Genomic DNA, 18,856 nt, shown 5'->3' on the forward strand with positions numbered 1-18,856 from the left:
AAATCTATTTATTGCGTTTCAGTTGTGTTTTTACCTTTCTTGAAATAATAGAGCATAATATGCCAAAAATGTTGTTTTTCTTCCATTTTCAATACGAAAATGGCTACACAAAAATTCACCAATTTTGATAAGTCTTTTTTTAAATGCACATTGCTATGACAGCTGTCATATACAGTCTAACAAAATTATTTTGAATAAAGTTAAATACAACTAAGCACTACTAGAGCCATCCTATGGAAAAAACTGAATGAACCTTTTGGTCAACCCAGTATTTCAAGCGAAAATAAATTCTTCAATCTTGAATACTTTGAATCTTTCAATACTTGATTCAATATTTGAATCTTTCAATACTTGAAAATAAATTCAAGTATTGAAAATAAATCCTTCAATACTTTCCCAATGAATTGTATTAAGCAAAAATTAAGTAAGCGAGTGTAGAGAGTCCTCCCATTAAAAAAAAAAAAAAAAAAAACCTAGAGATTTACTTTTCCTTATTACATTCCTCCTACTATATATTCCTTAAAAATATTCTGGATTTGGTGTCCAAAAGATCTAACCAGTAAAACTCACATATTTATATCAGTTTTTTAGCAACTTAACATTCAGATTTAGATTCAACCAAAACCTCCTAGACTATATGAGGAAATGAATTACAACCACAACTTTACAACATGAGTATTAATGATTTTATGTCAAAGGAAAATTAGACTTGGAGAGACAAAATAATTTGATTTTACAATGGTCTCATGACGAGTAACTAGTGAATTCAAGGACTGGAATCCAGACATTACTACTGATGCTGAAAGGAACTAGGAGGAGAAGTAACACCGGTGCATGCCAAATATGAGCCGGGCACCTTGCATGCATTTTCTCAATTAGTTCTTACCAGTGCTCTGTAAGGTAGGCACTATCTTCATTTTGAAGATGAGGAAACTGAGGTAAGAAATGATTTGACTTCATCAAGGTTTGTACAGCTAGTCAGCAGCTAAGACAGGACAGAAACCATGAGATTACACATTGATAGATTCTGTCCTCAAACCACTACTTGTGATCCAAGGAGGAAAGTTCATTTGATGTATTTTATTTTTGTGTTTGGTTTGGTTTGATTTGGTTTGGTTTTTAATTCTACAGAGAGGGGAACAATTTCACTGAATCCATTTTAACAAGATTTCTAAATCCTGTCTATGTTATTAATCCCTGTAGTGTTGCTATCATAAGTCTGCCAGACAGACAAATGATAACAATGAATATTCTCTCCCTTTACAAATTCTCCCCTGTCCTTTCTCATCTGCTTCTGCTCTTCCTCTAGATCAGGGGTCCCCAACCCCTGGGCCACGTACTGGTACCAGTCTGTCAGTGGAAAAACTGTCTTTCATGAAACCAGTCCCTGGTGCCAAAAAGTTTGGGGACCAATTGCTCTAGATCACTCAAAAGAATATGGATACCTAGAGGTCTATTATTCAGGAGCAGAGGTCAATAGTTATCAAATACTGGCTAGGGCATGGAGGATTCATACATATTTCACAGTTTTCAAATTTTGCTACATGGAACCAAAGAGTTGTAGGAGGTATTCCTTCCTAATACCAGTAAATGAAAAAGTGCCAGGTAGGTTTCATTTGTAAAAGTAACCCCCATAACTCTTTCATTCATTATACCAAGCTTGAGGTAAGAAAAATGTTTAAGTATTTTAAAAAATCAAAGTTTTAAAATTCTTACTCTAAAATATGTAAGAGGTAGAGGTGAGGTAGGTGACAGTTTGTTGTATTTTTTAAAATGAGTTCCTCATCTTTTTTCTTTCTGATCACATATTTATGATGTGACTCCTACTAAAAAAAATTTAAAACTAAAAAGAACTCTCATATTCCCTGTTGTTGCTGGATTACAGATGTCAATCATATCCAGTTGATTGATGCTGCTGCTGAGTTCAGATATATCCTTACTGATTTTCTGCTACATCTGTCCATTTCTGACAGAGGAGAGTTGAGGTATCACCTACTACAATTGTGGAACGATCTACTTCTTTTTGCAATTCTGTCGGTTTTTGCATCACATATTTTGACGACCTGTTAGGTGCATATACATTAAGGATTGTTAAGTCTTCTTAAAGAATTATCATTATATAATGCTCCTATTTATCCTTGAAAATCTTCCTTGCTCTGCAGTCTGCTCTGTCTGAAACTAATATAGTTACATCAGCTTCCTTTTGATTAGCGTTAGCATGGTATATCTTTCTCCATCCCTTTAATTTTAATCTATATGTGTCTTCATATTTAAAGAGAGTTTCTGTACACAACATATAGTTGGGTCTTGACTTTTGATCCAATCTGACAGTCTGTCTTTTAGTGTATTTAAACCACTGCTATTTAAAGCAACTATTGATATACTTGGGTTAATATCTACCATATTTGTTACTGCTTTCTACTCATTGCTTTTGTTCTTTGTTCCTGTTTCTGTCTTCCACTCTTTTTCTGTCTTTTGTGGTTTTAATTGAGCATTTTATGATTCCACTGTGTCTCTTTTCTTAGTATGTCAATTACATTTTTTTAAACTTTTTTTTAATGGTTGCCCTAGAGTTTGCATTATACATTTCCAAATAATCCAAGTCCACTTTCAAATAACACTATACCACTTCATATGTAGTCCAAGTACTTTATAAAAGAATATTCCTAATTTCTACCTCCCAACCCTTGTATCACTGTCATCATTCATTTCACTTATATATGAGCTATAATCACTGAATACATTGTTGCTACTATTATTTCAAACAAATTATGTTATCTGTTAGATCTATTAAGAAAAATAAAAGTTTTTATTCAAGCTTCACTTATGCTTTCTCTAATCTTCTTCTTCTTTTTTAAGGTAGATACAAGTTTCTGGCCTATATAATTTCCCTTCTCTGAAGAACTTTGTTTAACATATCTTGCAAAGCAGGTCCACAAGCAACAAATTCTCTCAATTTTTGTTTGCCTGAAAAAGTCTTTACTCTCCTTCACTTTTGAAGGATAATTTTACAGGATACAGAATTCTAGATTGTTGAGTTTTCCTCTCAACACTTTAAATATTCACCCCACTCTCTTCCTGTTTTCATAGTTTCTGAAGAGAAGATCTCTGTACCTAAGGTAATTCTTTCTCCTTTGGTTTCTTTCAAGATTATTTTCTGTATCTTTGATTTTCTGCAATTTGAATATGATATCCCTAGATAAAGCTTTTTGGGCACTTATCTTGCCTGGCATTCTCTGAACCTCCTAGATCTGTGGTTTGGAGTCTGACATTAATTTGGGGAAATTCTCTGTCATTATTCTTGTTTCTTTTTCTCCTTCTGGTATTTTCATTATGCATATGTTGTACCTTTTGTAGTTGTCCTACAGTCCTTGGATGTTTTTTCTTTTATCCAGTCTTTTTTCTCTTTGCTCTTCAGTTTTAGAAGTTTCTACTGACATATCCTTAAGCTCGGAGAAATTCTTTCCTCAGCCACGCCCAGTCTAATAATGAACCCATCAAAGCCATCCTTCATTTCTGTTATAGCTTTTTATCTCAAGCACTTCTTTTTTATCCTTTATTAGATTTTCTATCTCTCTACTTATATTATTCATCTGTTCTTGGTTGTCTACTTTTTCCATTAGTGCTCTTGGCATATTAATCATAGTTGTTCTAAATTCCTGGTCTCATAATTCCAATATTCCTGACACACCTGAGTCTGATCCTGATGCTTGCTCTCTTTAAACTGTGGTTTTTGCTTTTTAGTATAGTATGCCTTGTAATTTTTTTGTTGGAAGTCAGACACGATGCACTGGGTAAAAGGAACTGTAACGAATAGGAATTTACTAATGTGGTTAAGGCGTGGAGGGGAGTAGAAGCATTCTACAGTGCTATGGTTAGGCCTGCGCCCACCGAGCCGTGAACTTCACAAGTTCTTTTCAGTCCTATGCTTCCCTCCAAGGTGGAACAGGATGGCTACAGGGGACTGGAATGGGATATTTCTCTCCCCACCATGTGGAAGGCTACAGTTGGGTATTTCCCTTCCTCCAGGTCAGTTAGTCTCTGATAACACCTTAATAGATTAGGCCCTGGTAAAATACTTTCTCTTGATAGCAGATCTTGTTAAGAAAAACATGATGCCTTGGCATATTTCAAAATGGTTACTCTTCCCTCCCCCTGCAGGAAGCACCAGGCGCTTCTTCTCAGATATTCACTGTGAGGACCTGGTAGAGCTCCTAGAAGCAAACTCATGAAAGTGTGGGGGGCTCTCTATGACTGGGTCCCCCTGGAGTTTTTACCTCAGGCTTGTCCACATGGAGTCTCCCCAATTTGTTAATCACACTTTAGATTTTCCTACCCACTAGTGGTGCCCTTGGAGGTTTTTGCTAGGGTAAGTTGTCATTCTCTATATTTGCCTGTCTGTCTCTCTAATTTGAGAGCAGAGGTTTGCCCTGTGACCTCACTTCTCTGATGGATCTAAAAAGAGTTGTTGATTTTTCAGTTTGTTCAGTTTTTTACTTGTGGTTAGGATGGAGTGATGACTTCTAAGCTCCTTACATGTCAGATCAGAAACAAAACAAAACAAAATCCATTTTCAATTTTTACCTTTTAACTAACTGATAGAGTGATATATAGCACTCTTATGATATTAGGGAGAGAAGAAACAAATGGAAATCTAAATTTGTCTCAATGGCACATGAATTACCTAAAATATGATTATTCATAGTGTTTACCCTATAAATAATACCAAAATGCAAATTATTAAACAATACACTTCATCATTTCTTTCTGAAACAATGAAAACACATAGATGAATATCGTAGGTTATCGTTTAGATCCCGCATCATTATTAAACACTAAAATATTTCCTAAATAAACACTTGACTAAATTTCCATAAGAGCTTTTAAAAAAATCTATCAATAAGTATTGCAATGCACTGGTTATCCCTACTGTTCAATTGCAGAAAAATAAGCCTGTTTCTTATTCCTAAAGTAGCATTATAATGTCTTCTACATAAATTTAAGTTTTAAGATTCTTCCTCTGTGGGAAAAGAAAAATCAGTAGAAAGCTAAGATTTGTAGGTGAAATTTGACATTTGGATGCCAATTCCCAACATTTTCTATTGCCATGAAATTAACCTTTATCAAAATTACTTTACTTAGAAAATCTTAGTCAACTGTGCTATCTGCTGTTCTTATAAGCAAGAAATACAACTAATTTTTTTTTCCAAATCACACTGTAAAACAGCTCATTACTTTTTATATCTCCGACTTAAATTGTATTCAACTTGAGTTTTAACATACTTAATAAGCCTCCAAACACAGCAAGAATATCAGAATGGCCAAACCCAAGGGAACATATTAGCAGTATCTTCGCTTTACATAAATGTAAATTTTATTATTATTTCCACATCTGTGGTGCATTAGATACAACAGACATTTCTGAGCCCTTTGCACAGTGAACAGATGGTGAACCATTACAAAATTAGGAGCAAGCGTTACATCTTAAGGAATTAATAATGTTATTTATATTAATAATTATTAATAATGTTATTATTAATTACAAAATTAGGAGTGAGCATAACATCTTAAGGAATTATTAATAATGTGATTATCCTTCATTCAGAGGATAACTACAGAGTTGCACATATAATTTTCCTAGGAGGATCATGAGGAATTAGAGTGAGATATACGGAGAATGGTAATAGGGATAGCCACAAAAAGAACTGGGAAAAGAGACCACACAGTAACAAGTGAAAGATTATATAAACACTCCTAGAAAAAAGAAAATCTACCCAAAAAAGGATTGTCAAATGAGAATGAAGATGGATGCTTGTGAAAAATGGAAAAGAGTGCTCTAAAAGTTTCACTTTTAATTTGCTGAATATAAAATATATTCCTGAGACCCCACATTCCTGAAACCCCAAAACGAAGTCAATGTCTAAGTAAAACTGAGACTTAGTACTTGACATAGTTTCTAGCTAAAGTAATAGCCAACAAAATGGATCCAATTACGGCAGTTTACAAGAGATAAATGAAAACATCAAAAGCAAAAACAAAAATATTAAGACTATCTAGTCATGTCAGGTGGTTATATATGTAAAAATAAACTATTCAGCTGAGAATGGCTATGTAAAAGGGACAAGATAGCCTAGCAGACAGAGCACAGAACATAGTCCTGCTCCAAAAAACTGTATGATTGTTTTGAAACATCGTATCATCTCTAGAGCTGAAATAATATAGACTCAGTGGAATCTTTTGAGGAATAACGATATGACATAAATAAATAATACAGTTTCTTCTGGGTGAGAAAACACTACCTAAAGAGAAAAGGGTTTTCTAACCTTTTAAAAGAGAAAATTCTGATTTATTTACAAAGTTACTTAAATATTAAGCGTGAAAAATGGCTTACCTTTCTTCCCCTAGAACATAAGATGTCGAAATCACATATTTCCAATGGAAGATATTACTGCTTGAATCTGGGTCACTAAAATTACCAACTGTTTAAAATGAGACAAAAGAAAGCAGTAACATTAATTATCTACAACTATACATTTTCTTTGTTGTTAACATAAAACTTACTTACACGAAACCTCAAGGCCCCTCAGGCCTTGAAGAGATATATGTCCCTAGGTTTGAACTCTCCAGGGAAATCTTTGAAGCAAAGATTGGACAAATAGTTAAAACTATTTAAACAATTCCTGTTCACGAAATGTAAATGGTTTTCTTAACTAAAAAAATTTTTTTAGTATTTACTGTTATCACCTTACTTTAATCCTTTTTCCCTAAAAAGGAAAACACTGAAGTCCAGCTAATATAAAAAGGCCTCACTGTTTTGTTTTTTTTTTTTTTTTAAAAAAAGGGGGGGGGAGAGGAATATTTAAACAGCTTCAAGGACAAAAAGCATGTTCTAGACCAGCTCTTATTTACAGTTCCTCATCTAGAATTCAACTAACATCCAACTGCAGCAATCAGCCAAGCTTGGCAAATTAAAATAACAGTAATTTTGACAGATTATCTTCTATAAATATTCAAATATGGACGTTTGTGTGCATGCAAGGGTCTCTATATGCCAATCAAAATGCTTTGTTTAGGATCCTAAAATTGAGCATTTTTTCACCCCTCATTTCTGTAGGGGTGCCCTGAATCCTTAACTTTCATTTTAACTCTTTCACCTCAACCGATAAAGAGGCCAATTATTTCAATTCCGTGACCTGAATTGTATTATCTACAGCCTGAATTTTAAAAATTTAAGAGTAACATTCATAAAAAGACAGAAACAAAGAACCTAGGATCTTAAAAACCTAGGTCTGTAAAGACAAAAGGAAAGATCCAGGAATTGGGGTTAGGGGGGATGAGGGAGGTAGGCAGAGGATCTTGAAGGATGGCAACTGAATAACTTTTTAGTCATGTGATCAGGTATGCCTTGGTAAAGTAAAATCCAAATGTAAAGAGCAATTAATAACTTCATAAATTTGGGCTGTATGCAAAGTTCAATTAAGGTAGATTACCATTTATTTGGCTCAAGGAAAGAAGATCCTCTGCTTTGATGACAACCTGAAGGACATCAAAGTGTCAAAAGCGGAAAAATGCATTTAGTATGAAATTCAAACCAAATTTTTAAAATCCATAGATAGCCCTATTTAATCAAGAATAATGGCTTTAGTGAACACAAGCTATCTGATGCCATGAATTTTCTAATTGTCCTCCTATCCTATCTCCCATTAGTTTCCCTTAAACATATACACAATTACTGAAAAGCCTCAGATGTTCCAGGAAAACTACAAGTGATTGGCATGCCTCTGCGTCTGGAGCAGCATCAAAATTATGGAAGGAAAGTCAACCTATTCTGAGGCACTGTCCTTCTAGTGCCACCTGGAAAGAAATGGCTATAAATACCTCTACTAAAATTGCTCAAAATATTTCTAGAAAGTGGCCTTGCAAGAAACTCTTCCTTAATGATCCACTCCTTTCAACCACCCAAAACCAGGTCCAACAATGGATCCAAGCCAGACCAGTGGTTTGTTCTCAAAGCAGGAAAGAGAGAAGAAAGTTTGGTCTAGGGACTAGTAGCTTCAGCCTCCACTGGGCGCTTCTTAGAGATGCAGAATCTCAGGCCCTAACCAGTGACATACTGAATCAGAATCTGCATTTTAACAAGATTCCCAAATAATTCACATACATATTAAACTTTGAGAAGCTCTGCAGGAAGAAGAATATTAGAATGAGAGAGAAGGTATAATCTTCTGTTCAAAGATTAGTTCCACTGTAGGCCACTGTTTGGCCAATAAGCAACCAATTTTTTTTTTTTTTTTCTTTTGCGGTACGCAGGCCTCTCACCGTTGTGGCCTCTCCCGCCGCGGAGCACAGGCTCCGGACGCACAGGCCCCGGACGCACAGGCCCAGCGGCCATGGCTCACGGGCCCAGTCGCTCCGCGGCATGTGGGATCTTCCCGGACCGGGGCACGAACCCGTGTCCCCTGCATCGGCAGGCGGACTCTCAACCACTGCGCCACCAGGGAAGCCCAAGCGACCAATTTTTAACCTCTGGTTTATCAGTACTCCTACAATGTTTGTATTTTGAATAAGGGATCTTGAAAAACAGAAATCCCTTTAGAGTCAAAGGAACGAGTAATGGACTCTCAGTTCCCAAGAAAGGCTGTGACAGTTATCTTAGAGCACGTAGTCCTGTCTCATGCCCCCAAATCACATTAGCTAGACAAGTAATTTAAAAATAATAATAATGACTCCTTTCATTCTAAATCCTAGACACTAAGAGCATGCAGGATCCCTGTAGCTAAGAAAGAGACCAAGAGAGGAGGAGAAGGCTATATGTGCTGGTTATTCAGCTACAGTCTCTCAGCAGCAAATCCACCCTTTAATACTCAGCTCAGTAACGCTGAAAATAGAACTCTGGAAACTACTTTTCTCTTTTGCCAGCTAGCTTCCTCATACTGCCAATGAGAACACTAAAAGGAGAAACTTGCTTTTTCTACTCAGCATTGCCCTAGCACAGGCCCTCCACCCCAGCAGCAGCAGTTGGTGACAGCCACAAGTTTTCTCTGGCTCTCTCAGAAGTACCAGCAACAGCCAGAAGTTTTGAGCCCCAGCCCTCTGGATGACTGATGCTTTCTGCAATTTTTGACTCTGTGTTACTCCAGTGTTCCCCTTTTGCCTTTTCAGCCTCTGACACCTGATAACCCACTCCCTGTATTAAATTTTCTTGGTAGAAATATCTAGCGTAGATTGTTTCCCTGTCCAGATTCTAAATGATATATCATGACTAGATGGAATAAAATTTCAGCAAGATTTGATCAGTTTGGAAAACTACTTTCCCAAAACATGATAGTCCACGAGAAAACATTTACTGCCTCTCCTCAAAAATATGTACAAGAAGGGAAACAGAGGCAAGAAGTACAGTTGAGAAAGAAAAAAGAGGGAATATAACCTAAGAAAGTAATGTACTAAAACAAATATTATGGTAGAAAACACACTTTAGCTCCCAAAAACATAAAGAAAGGGCCAATAAAAAGTCTGAAACAAATATAAGTTTTCCACCTTAATAAAAATCACAGAATTTAAGAAGTGGAAGGAACTCTATTCTTCTGCCTCTGCCACTGTTCAGTTTTGTTAAAGCAACTTTATATTGAGTTTGAATTACTATCCTTTCAGGAAGCTGTTGAGAAATTAGGGAGAATCCAAAGAAGATTATAAAAATGATGAAAGCAATAGGAGATAGAAGCCATGAAGAAGGGTTCAAGGAGTCAAACTTTTTAGTCCAGGATAGTGTGAAGATAACTTCAAGCCAAAATTATTAGCTGCCTCCTAGTTAAAGAGTTCTGACCAGCTATGCTTCATCATCCCTACAGATGCTTAAAGGGATAGAAGAGAACAGTAAATGAAGACATAAAATGGAGCTACTTAGCTTACTGACTCTCCTTCACATCACTAAAGTAGTAGCTCTTAATGCTACTCACACATGAGAATGACCTAGAATATTTTTTTACAAAAAAGAAAAAAATGATAATGATGATGATAATGTCCAGAACACTAATGCCAGAGATCTGATTTAACTAGTCTGGGGTAAAGCCTAGGCATGTTTTTTAAAAAACAAAAACAAAAAACACCCAAGTTTTTATAAAGTACTGACAGAAGGATTCAGAACCGCTAGTAGGACATTCTATAACTGTAATACTCAAGTTATGATCTAAAGACTAGCTACATCCAGATTACCTGTGGAGCTTGTTAGAATGGCAGCAGCTCAGGCCTATTCCAAAGCTAGTAGGAATCTACATGTTACCAAGATCCCCAGGTAACCTGCATGCACATCGAAGTTTGAAAAACATTGTTCTGTAACAGTTTGAAAAGGGTGTGTGAGAAAGAGTGTGTGTGAGTTTGTGTGTGTGTGTGCGCGCGCGCGCGCACGTGCACACAAAACTCCAGCCTAAAAATAACTTTCTAAATTAAGCTTTTCTAAAGTTTTAAAATATTAATTTTGTTAACTTTTAAAGTCTATTAGCATCTACTGAGACTACTATTTTAGTGAGTGAATAATAACTAATACATGTTCAGCCTGTACTATTGCAGGCATTGTTCTTTGCTAAATGATTTAATCCTCAACACGTGTAAAAAGTAGATAATTTTATAATCCCTGTCTTACAGATAAAACCGAGGCAAGAGTTATATAAAATAAATAACCTGCCCCAGTTCACACAACTAGTAAGTGGTAAAGCTGAGAACTGAACCCAGATAGTCTTGTTTAAGAGTTTAGACTCTTAACCACAAAAAATAATACTATGTTTACCAATACCATACCAAAACATTTTGAAATAATTCAGAAGAAAAGTATAATTATTGGAAATAAAAATGCTATAAGAATAAAGGGAAAAAAATCAGTGTGCTTTTCTCTGATTTAAAAGGAAAACTATCAACAGTTATAATAGTAATATAATCACATCAATACTGTTACGGGTTTGTGGCCCACACTTAAAACAGAGAGGAACATGACAGAAAAGGCAGTAACTCAGATTACCTGTAATGCCAACACTGTCAATATTTTGGGGTGAGTGATAAACATACCAATACTGCACACGGGCCTCCTATGAAAGAAAAATGTCTGGAGAAAACCACTTTGCTCTCTGTATTTGGGAAATAACTGAAACCCCATGTTAGGAGACACATTCTCCGTGATGCCTCCTTAATTCACCCTGCACTCTTACCGCCACCGCCCCCTCCTCAGAAAAGAAAAGGACATAAGGCTATGATTATTTTTCACAATGAAACAGGCGTGATATAAAATGTAGTCTGATTTTTCTCCTCTTCTGTACCCACTGCTCCTAACTTCTAAAAAAGTTCACTCTCTGCTTCTGTCACAACAGAAGCAAAATCTCCAGTCCCAGGAAGACCCAATGATTCTTTCGAAAATGCTGAAGACTACTTTTAAAGAAGAGGTCAGACAACAGGCTCAATAAAAGACCTACTAGAAAGGTTTAATAATTCATGTGAATTCTAAATAGCACAACAGAATATAGCCAAAGTTCCCAGAGATAAATAATATTATTGTATTGGCAAACAGATTGAGTTTAAAATATGCAAAATTATATCCTATGAGTATTTAAAGCAGAGCAACAATGTCTATGATGTTTAAGCTTCATTCAGTCTAAGGACACTCCCCAAAAGTGAAGTGTACAATACCTTTTTCATTAACAATGACAAAGCCCTGGTGACCTCATTTCTGAGAATGAACAAAACTACAGACATTAAAAATGGAGTTGCTTAACCCACAGAGTTATTAAAGTGGATGCTGGAGCCAGAAAGATTTGGGGGGTAAAGATACCAATGCAAAGACTCACTGAAATGGAGTCTTCTAAAGACCTAAGTGTAAAATTATGACTTGAAGCCAATTCATTGGTTCCTTTAGGTAAGGTTTTACATGAAGAATCTAAGAAAGCTGAGGTTCATGTGAAGAACTGTAGGGATGAAACTTGACTTCCCAAACTGTGGATCTGGAGTAAGACTTCCCAGGAAGCCAACATAGACAAAACCCAGAAGAAGAGTGTTCTTAGGAGGGAACACAACCGTCGAAAAGCACAGAAGCTGAGCATTCCTGATATGACTCTTTCATTAACTAATATGACTAATAAAGTGACCCATACCAAAACTCCTTGAAAATTTCCATCAGGTTTTAATTATTCATATTAGTTATGTAAATTATTTATAGTTTTATTTTCCTTTCTAGTTAGCACCAGAAAACCACTGTCTTCACCTCTCTACCTATCTTCATAATAGTATGTTCTCAATCTGCCTTACTTTCCTACCTTATTCAAAAAGACTACATTATTTGAATAATAAGTAAAATATGCTATATTTATGAAAAAATTAAAATATACCTCAAAGAAGTGATATTTACTAAATAAAAGTTGAATGAACAAATATCACTACCCTCCTACCCTCATAACATGGAAAAAATTTAATGGAAAAAATTTACCAGCTCCATCACCAATAAAATAGAAAGCTTATTATATCAAAGAAACACAACTATTTAAAAACCACTAGAATCATTTTTTAATCATCAGGAAGAATAAATTTAAAAAGATGATTCTCAAAATTCATGGTGAATCAGAATTATTTATTAAGCTCGTAAAACTGCAGAATCCAAGCTCCGTGACCAGAGATTCTGATTCATAAAGTCTGAGTTTCTAAAGATGAACCCAAAACTCTACATTTTAACAAGCTTCCTAAGTGATTACCATGCAGATTATCCTTGAACTACACTTTAATATATACTTCACCTTCGAATCCACTGTCAACTCCTCAATAAGTCTTTGAAGTCTGGTCAGAATGTCCACTCCTGAGTCTTATCTTAACAGCCTCAACTTCTACTTAAACTACATGCTTGGAACTAACACAGAGAAAATAATTATAGCAACCAGTTATTGGACATATATTACTATGGGCTATAAAACTTTGCATGATCTATTATATATACATAAGAATTAAATGATATTTTTCATGTAAAGTACATAGTACAGTGTCTGCCTAAAACAAATAAATGCTCAATAGAAGTAGCCGCTAGTTGAAAACTAATGTCCACACAAAAACCTACACATGGTTGTTTATAGTAGCTTTATTCATCATTGCCAAAACTTGGAAGCAACCAAAATGTCCTTCAGTAGGTACTGAATGGATAAGTAACCTATGGTGCATCTAGACAGTGAAATACTTACTATTCAGTGCTAAAAAGGAATGAGCTATCAAGTCATGAAAAGACATGGGGGAACCTTAAAGTGAATGAAGTCAATCTGAGAAGGCTACATAGTGTATGATTCCAACTAATATGCCATTTTGGAAAAGGAAAAACTATGGAGACAGTAAAAGGATGAGGAATTATCCAGGGCTAGAAGTTGGGGAGAAGGGATGAAAAAGCACAGAGGATTTGGGGGCTGCAGTGAATGTACTCTTTATGGTTTTACAATGATAAACACATATCATTATATATTTGTCCAAATCCACAGAATGTACAACATAAAGAGTGAATCCTAAGGTAAACTGTGGACTTTTGATTATGATGTGTCAATGAAGGTTCATCAATTGTAACAAATGTACCACTCTGGTGGGGAATGTGGACAATGGAGGAGGCTATGCATATGTAGGGGCAAAGCATACACAGGAACCCGCTGTACCTCCCTCTCAGTTTTGCTGTGAACCTAAAACTGCTCTAAAAACAACTGTCTTTATTAAAAAAAACAAACAGTAAACTGCTATTATCCCTAACATCAGAGATATTATTTTGTGGGGGTCCTCCTAACAACCCTAAGAGGTGGTTGCTACTATTTCCAAATTGCAGTTAAGGAAACTAAGGTTTAATAACTTGCCTGGGCAAGTAACTTGCACAGAGATAGTTAAGGAGCAGAGACAGCATTCAAGAGAAACCAAGTAACTCCAAAACCCGAACCCTTTACTCTAACCTAACTTCCTGAAGCAGCCAGGCAACAACAGCCACTACAAAACCACTCCAACAGTCATAACCACCCTTTACAAGAATTTTCCTGAGCCATCTCCAGGTCAGTCATGACCTAAGCCCACTCTCACAACGTTCCTGTAAGTCTAAGAATTAAAGAAGGACAGGCATAGGACTCTGATGGATGGCTGAGGACAGGTAATCGTAATAACCAATATTAAGTATGGGTTAATGAATGAACTGCTTTGCACTAAGGAATGTTCTAATAAATATAATACTTAGTGAGTGTTTAATGTTTTCACAGTACTTTAGAATTATAAGTTACTAATAACTCCATGACAAGGGTCAATATGACTGTTAACCTTCCAGCAGAAAATATGAACAGACAGGTTAATAAAATCTAGTCTAAAGTTAAACAGCTAACACTAAATAACTTTAGATTTCATTAACCTGTCAAACTCAGTCTTGGGACTCTCCACAGATAAGGACTATGATCCTTAGTTAAGAGTCTAAGAAGCCACAGAAGGGGTCAATTCAAAATAACTAAGACTTCTATATTTCATCCACACAAAATATGAACGTAATAAATATGAAATTCAAAGTTCTCTAACATGATGTTTCCTACGCAAATTTCATAAAATTTTATGTTCCTAATGATTAAGTTTTGTATATGAATCATTTATTTTTTAAAACACTGTAACTTTTCTCAAAATATCTGTTTTTCCCCTCATCTCAAATTGCTCCCAGGTGGCTACTGTTTTCTTTCTTCCAAGTATATTTCTAGCTTGCTTCTTCCCACAACCCATCCCCCAAATGGTAAGCATTGGTTTCCACAAACCTCCCTTACCCCCACCTGAACCACAACTACATTCACAACAAATAAAACACAATTAGTCATGGCAAAAAAGATTTATATACTGATAACATCAACATAGCACTAAAACTACAAACTCAGAAAATGAAAATTACTGGTAAAAGTACATTCTATTCTGTTAAACTGTACAGAGCAGAACTTGTATTTTAACCCAGTATCTCTTAACAAGTTAACACAAGCCTTACAGCTGTTACTTAGTTTTATAAATCTTACAGTTTTACAGATAACTAAGAAAATTTTTAATGAAATGCATTAAAATTAGGCTCTTAGCCAAATAAAATATGATACATAATACAGGACAATATACGTATTTAACTCAGCCAGAAAAAACACATACCTCTTATTTGTTCACTGTCTTCTTAAAGGAAATAAAATCTTCACTACCTGTCCCATACAGAGAGTCTGATTCACTGGAGTGCTACTGCCCAAGGAACCCCAGTACTACAGGAGGAAGCCAAAGAGTGAACACTTCCTTCTACTGGAGATCTGTTCATTAAACACGTAAAAGTATGTACCTCCATTATCTAAATTTTTACAAAGAACACATATTACACTTTCATAGTTAGAAAAGATTTAGTCATTTTTTTATGTGATAAGTTTATTTTGTTCAGGTTTTTCTTTTCTTTTTCTCTTCTTTTTTTTTTTTTAAGGAAAAAGCAGATTTTAGAAATCCCTGCCTGAGGAATGATGTAACCTTAAACATATTAAATCCCATAAAAGCAAATCAGTGAAATCAGTGAGGTTCTGAAGGGTTCCAGACAGAGGCACAGAGTCCCTGAACCAACAGACACCACATTTCATGAGTAAGAACTGTGTGCTTCTCTTCCAGAGCTGTCTACAGAAAAAGCACTATGCTCTTTATATAAAACCAGGGCCCAGAACTTATATAAAGACCACAGAAATTATTTGGAATGCCCTAGAAGTCCCTCTAACTATAACGCACAGTACCTCAAACAACAGGAAGCCTAAATGACAGGAAGCCTAAACATTTGGTAAATCCTTCCCTACCTCTTCTTACTAAGTATAAACAATGTTCCCCCTCCTGAGCAGATTCTCTGGACACAACTGAATAGTGATGCCTTTCCACCTCAGATTGCCCTCCACTCCTCCACAGGGGGTGAATAAGCCATCTAATTGTAATTCAGTCAGAAATTTTTTAAGAACATATCTTTTAATGGTATAAAAATGCACTGTCCATTAAGGTAGTCAGTAGCCACTAAGCATGTGAAATATGGCTAGTTTAAACTGAGAAATGTTGTAAGTGTAAAATACACACTGATTTCAAAGACTTAGTAGGAATAAAAGAATGTAAAATATTTCATTAATTTTTTTATTAATTAGTTTAAATAATATTTTGATATATTAGGTTAAATAAAATATATTATTAAAACTAATTTAACTGTTTCTTTTTACCTTATTTAATGTGGCTACCAGAAAATTTTAAATTACATGCATGGTTCACATTATATTTCTATTGTACAGTGCTGATCTATATAAACTAATGATCATAAGCCCTTACTAAACTTCCTATATCAAGTTTTCATGCTTATATAGCATCATAAAATCTAGTCCTTACAAGAGCCTCACCAAAATTCCCTTTCCCTCTGATTTGCATAGTAGATTATATTCAGGTTCCTTCCTTTCTGATACCATCATGCAATCTTAAAATGTTGAATAAATTCTATATTTCACGTCCTCCACCACCACCACCTAAACCAAGTTATTACCAGCCTTAAAATGTTCATCTTTTATCTCTAATGGCTATCACATTTAGAGAAGGAAAGGCAGAGAATTTTTCCCAGAGGGGCCTCCAAGTTATCTTTAAAAAGCAATATGTGGTAGCATTAAAGGTTTGGTCTCTAGAACCAAAACGCATGAACCCTGCCTTCTACTGTGCAAAGCTCAGCTCCCTCATCTGTAACAAGGGTAAATACTATTAAGTTAGCACAATGTTAAATTAGTATTTCATTTAACTAATTTCAATATTAAAATATCAATACCATAGGTTGTTGTAAGATAAAATAAGAAAAGCATTTAGGACAGCATCTGGGACTTTAGTGCTAATAAGTGTTAGCTATTATTGTTATCATTATTTCCTTTTTTGTCCTGCTTCCTGAACCTATCATTCTCTTTCTACTCCTGGCTGTTCCATCAACAGGTTCTCTCTTCAGTCAAGCCTGCAACATATCCAACAAAATGTAAAGTATACACAACAGCAGATGGAGAGGGAGGTCATTTGGGGCCGACAAAAACAAAGAACACCAAACACAAGAGCCCATAAGAAAAGTGTACTGCATCACATAACAGAAAGATTCTTCGGTATGAGGAAAGCTAATTTTGGGACCCTGTAAAAGGTATCTTCAAGGGGGTTGGAATAGATGTTCCTAAAGTCCCCTTTTAATCAAACTCTATGCCCCTGTCAAAGTATCCAACCCAGATGTTAAAATCCGGAACCTATTCTATTGATAATATTCAACAAGACTAAAAACCGTACATTCTTTGTGACACTTTGACTCAGCTACTGACTCATATCGTACACCCAAAAATTAACAAGCTCCTATCTGCATCTATTGTAGAGCCTAAGTTTAGACCTCTATCACATGGCAACCCATGTTAAAAATCTGTCCACTCTTACCTAAAAACTCAAAAAGCAATATATATATATATATATATATATATATATATGTACACACATATATGAAAAGGTCAAAATGCTCACTTTATCACTCATGAACCTAGAGCAGATTCAGGTGAGATTAAGGTTTATTCAACCTTAATAAACCTTAATATTATTTACCTTTGTGAAGTCTTCGGTTTTTAAAACAATTTCACTTGATTATTCCAGTAATCCTATAGTCACATCAAAGATACAGTCTCATTTTTTATGCAGTACCTGAATTTCCAAAGTCTGATTAATTAAAAATTATTCACTTTAGTATGTCTTAATAAGCAAGCTTTTAGTCCAAGACCATGCTGGTCATAAGTGACAAAAGCCAGAACTGCACTGCACTATATCACACCATGCTAGAGCCTTTCTCAGAGAGAACCCGTAAGGGAAGGAAGAAAATGAAAGAAGACAGTGACAACAAATTTTGATAATGAGATAAATGTATGGCCAATCCTTAAATAAAACTGAATTGCTTTTCACATTTCATTTTTCCTATCTTATTAAAGTCTCAAAGTTTTATTTTCCTTCCTAAGAGTTTCTGTTAAGTTTCTTCCTTTATCCTCACAGTATTAGTTGTACTTTCATCAACAAAGTATACTCCATCTCAAATTTTACCGCTATCTGCCCTCATACATATAAGCCAAACTATGTTTTAAAAGTTATGCAGTTTAAAAGTTTCCTCATTCTGCTTTAATGAATGTTTTACTATTCACTTGAATTCACCAGTATTCTCTGAAATGGCTTTTGTTCAAAGCTACCCTCTAAAAATAACCTACTATATAAGTTCACATTCTGCTGATATATCCACTAGACTTATGTGAGAAAAGAATTGGCAGCTTCTCTATAAAGTACCTACAATGAACAATCAACATTAGCTGACACTAAGATAATAAAAGCAAGTTAACTTGCTACCTATTGTCACTACTGAGTTCATATTTAGAACGTCCTATAAACCTCCCTTTTAATCAATGACTTAATGTAATTCACTTGACTTCACTGAATCTGTTTCCTTACATGCAATAAAAAGAAAGTTGCTCTAGATATTTGGAATTTCTTCTAAGTTCTAAAGAGTTCCTGAGCCTGGGGATTTAAATCCAAGTTTATTTACCCTCTAAAAGTTGATTTATTATTTTAATGAACATATTTTGCACCTTTTCTATCTACTGTACTTGAAGGTAAGAACTATATATCTTTGTATCCTTACTCCTTTGAACGTGGTGCTATGCACATACAGGCATGTTTCAGCTGCCTTTCTACCTTAAGAGTTGAATTGTTAGCTTTGGCAGAAGACTCTTTCCATTCCCTATGTGTGATTCAATGGCAAATCACTACAATTTCTGAGAAGATAACACTGTAAAATTAGGTTAAAATCCAA

General features: G+C 35.2%; 1 protein-coding gene across 4 annotated transcripts in view; it reads right to left on the minus strand.

The window, feature by feature from the left end:
* The window catches only part of FUT8 (fucosyltransferase 8), a 314,456-nt gene that overhangs the window by 193,527 nt on the left and 102,073 nt on the right, over positions 1-18,856 (minus strand). Inside the window, exons 1-3 of one of the 4 annotated variants that reach the window (XM_060004385.1) lie at positions 15,151-15,410; positions 7,491-7,536; positions 6,392-6,479 (exon numbers count right to left, since the gene is read on the minus strand). The gene's annotated coding sequence lies outside the window, so the exon portion shown is untranslated. Of the gene's footprint in view, positions 1-6,391; positions 6,480-7,490; positions 7,537-15,150; positions 15,411-18,856 lie in introns of those variants that run through there. The other 3 variants (XM_060004387.1, XM_060004386.1, XM_060004388.1) reach the window with 3 other exon arrangements.

This window comes from Delphinus delphis, chromosome 2 (genome assembly GCF_949987515.2).
Source record: "Delphinus delphis chromosome 2, mDelDel1.2, whole genome shotgun sequence".
Lineage (NCBI taxonomy): Eukaryota > Metazoa > Chordata > Mammalia > Artiodactyla > Delphinidae > Delphinus > Delphinus delphis.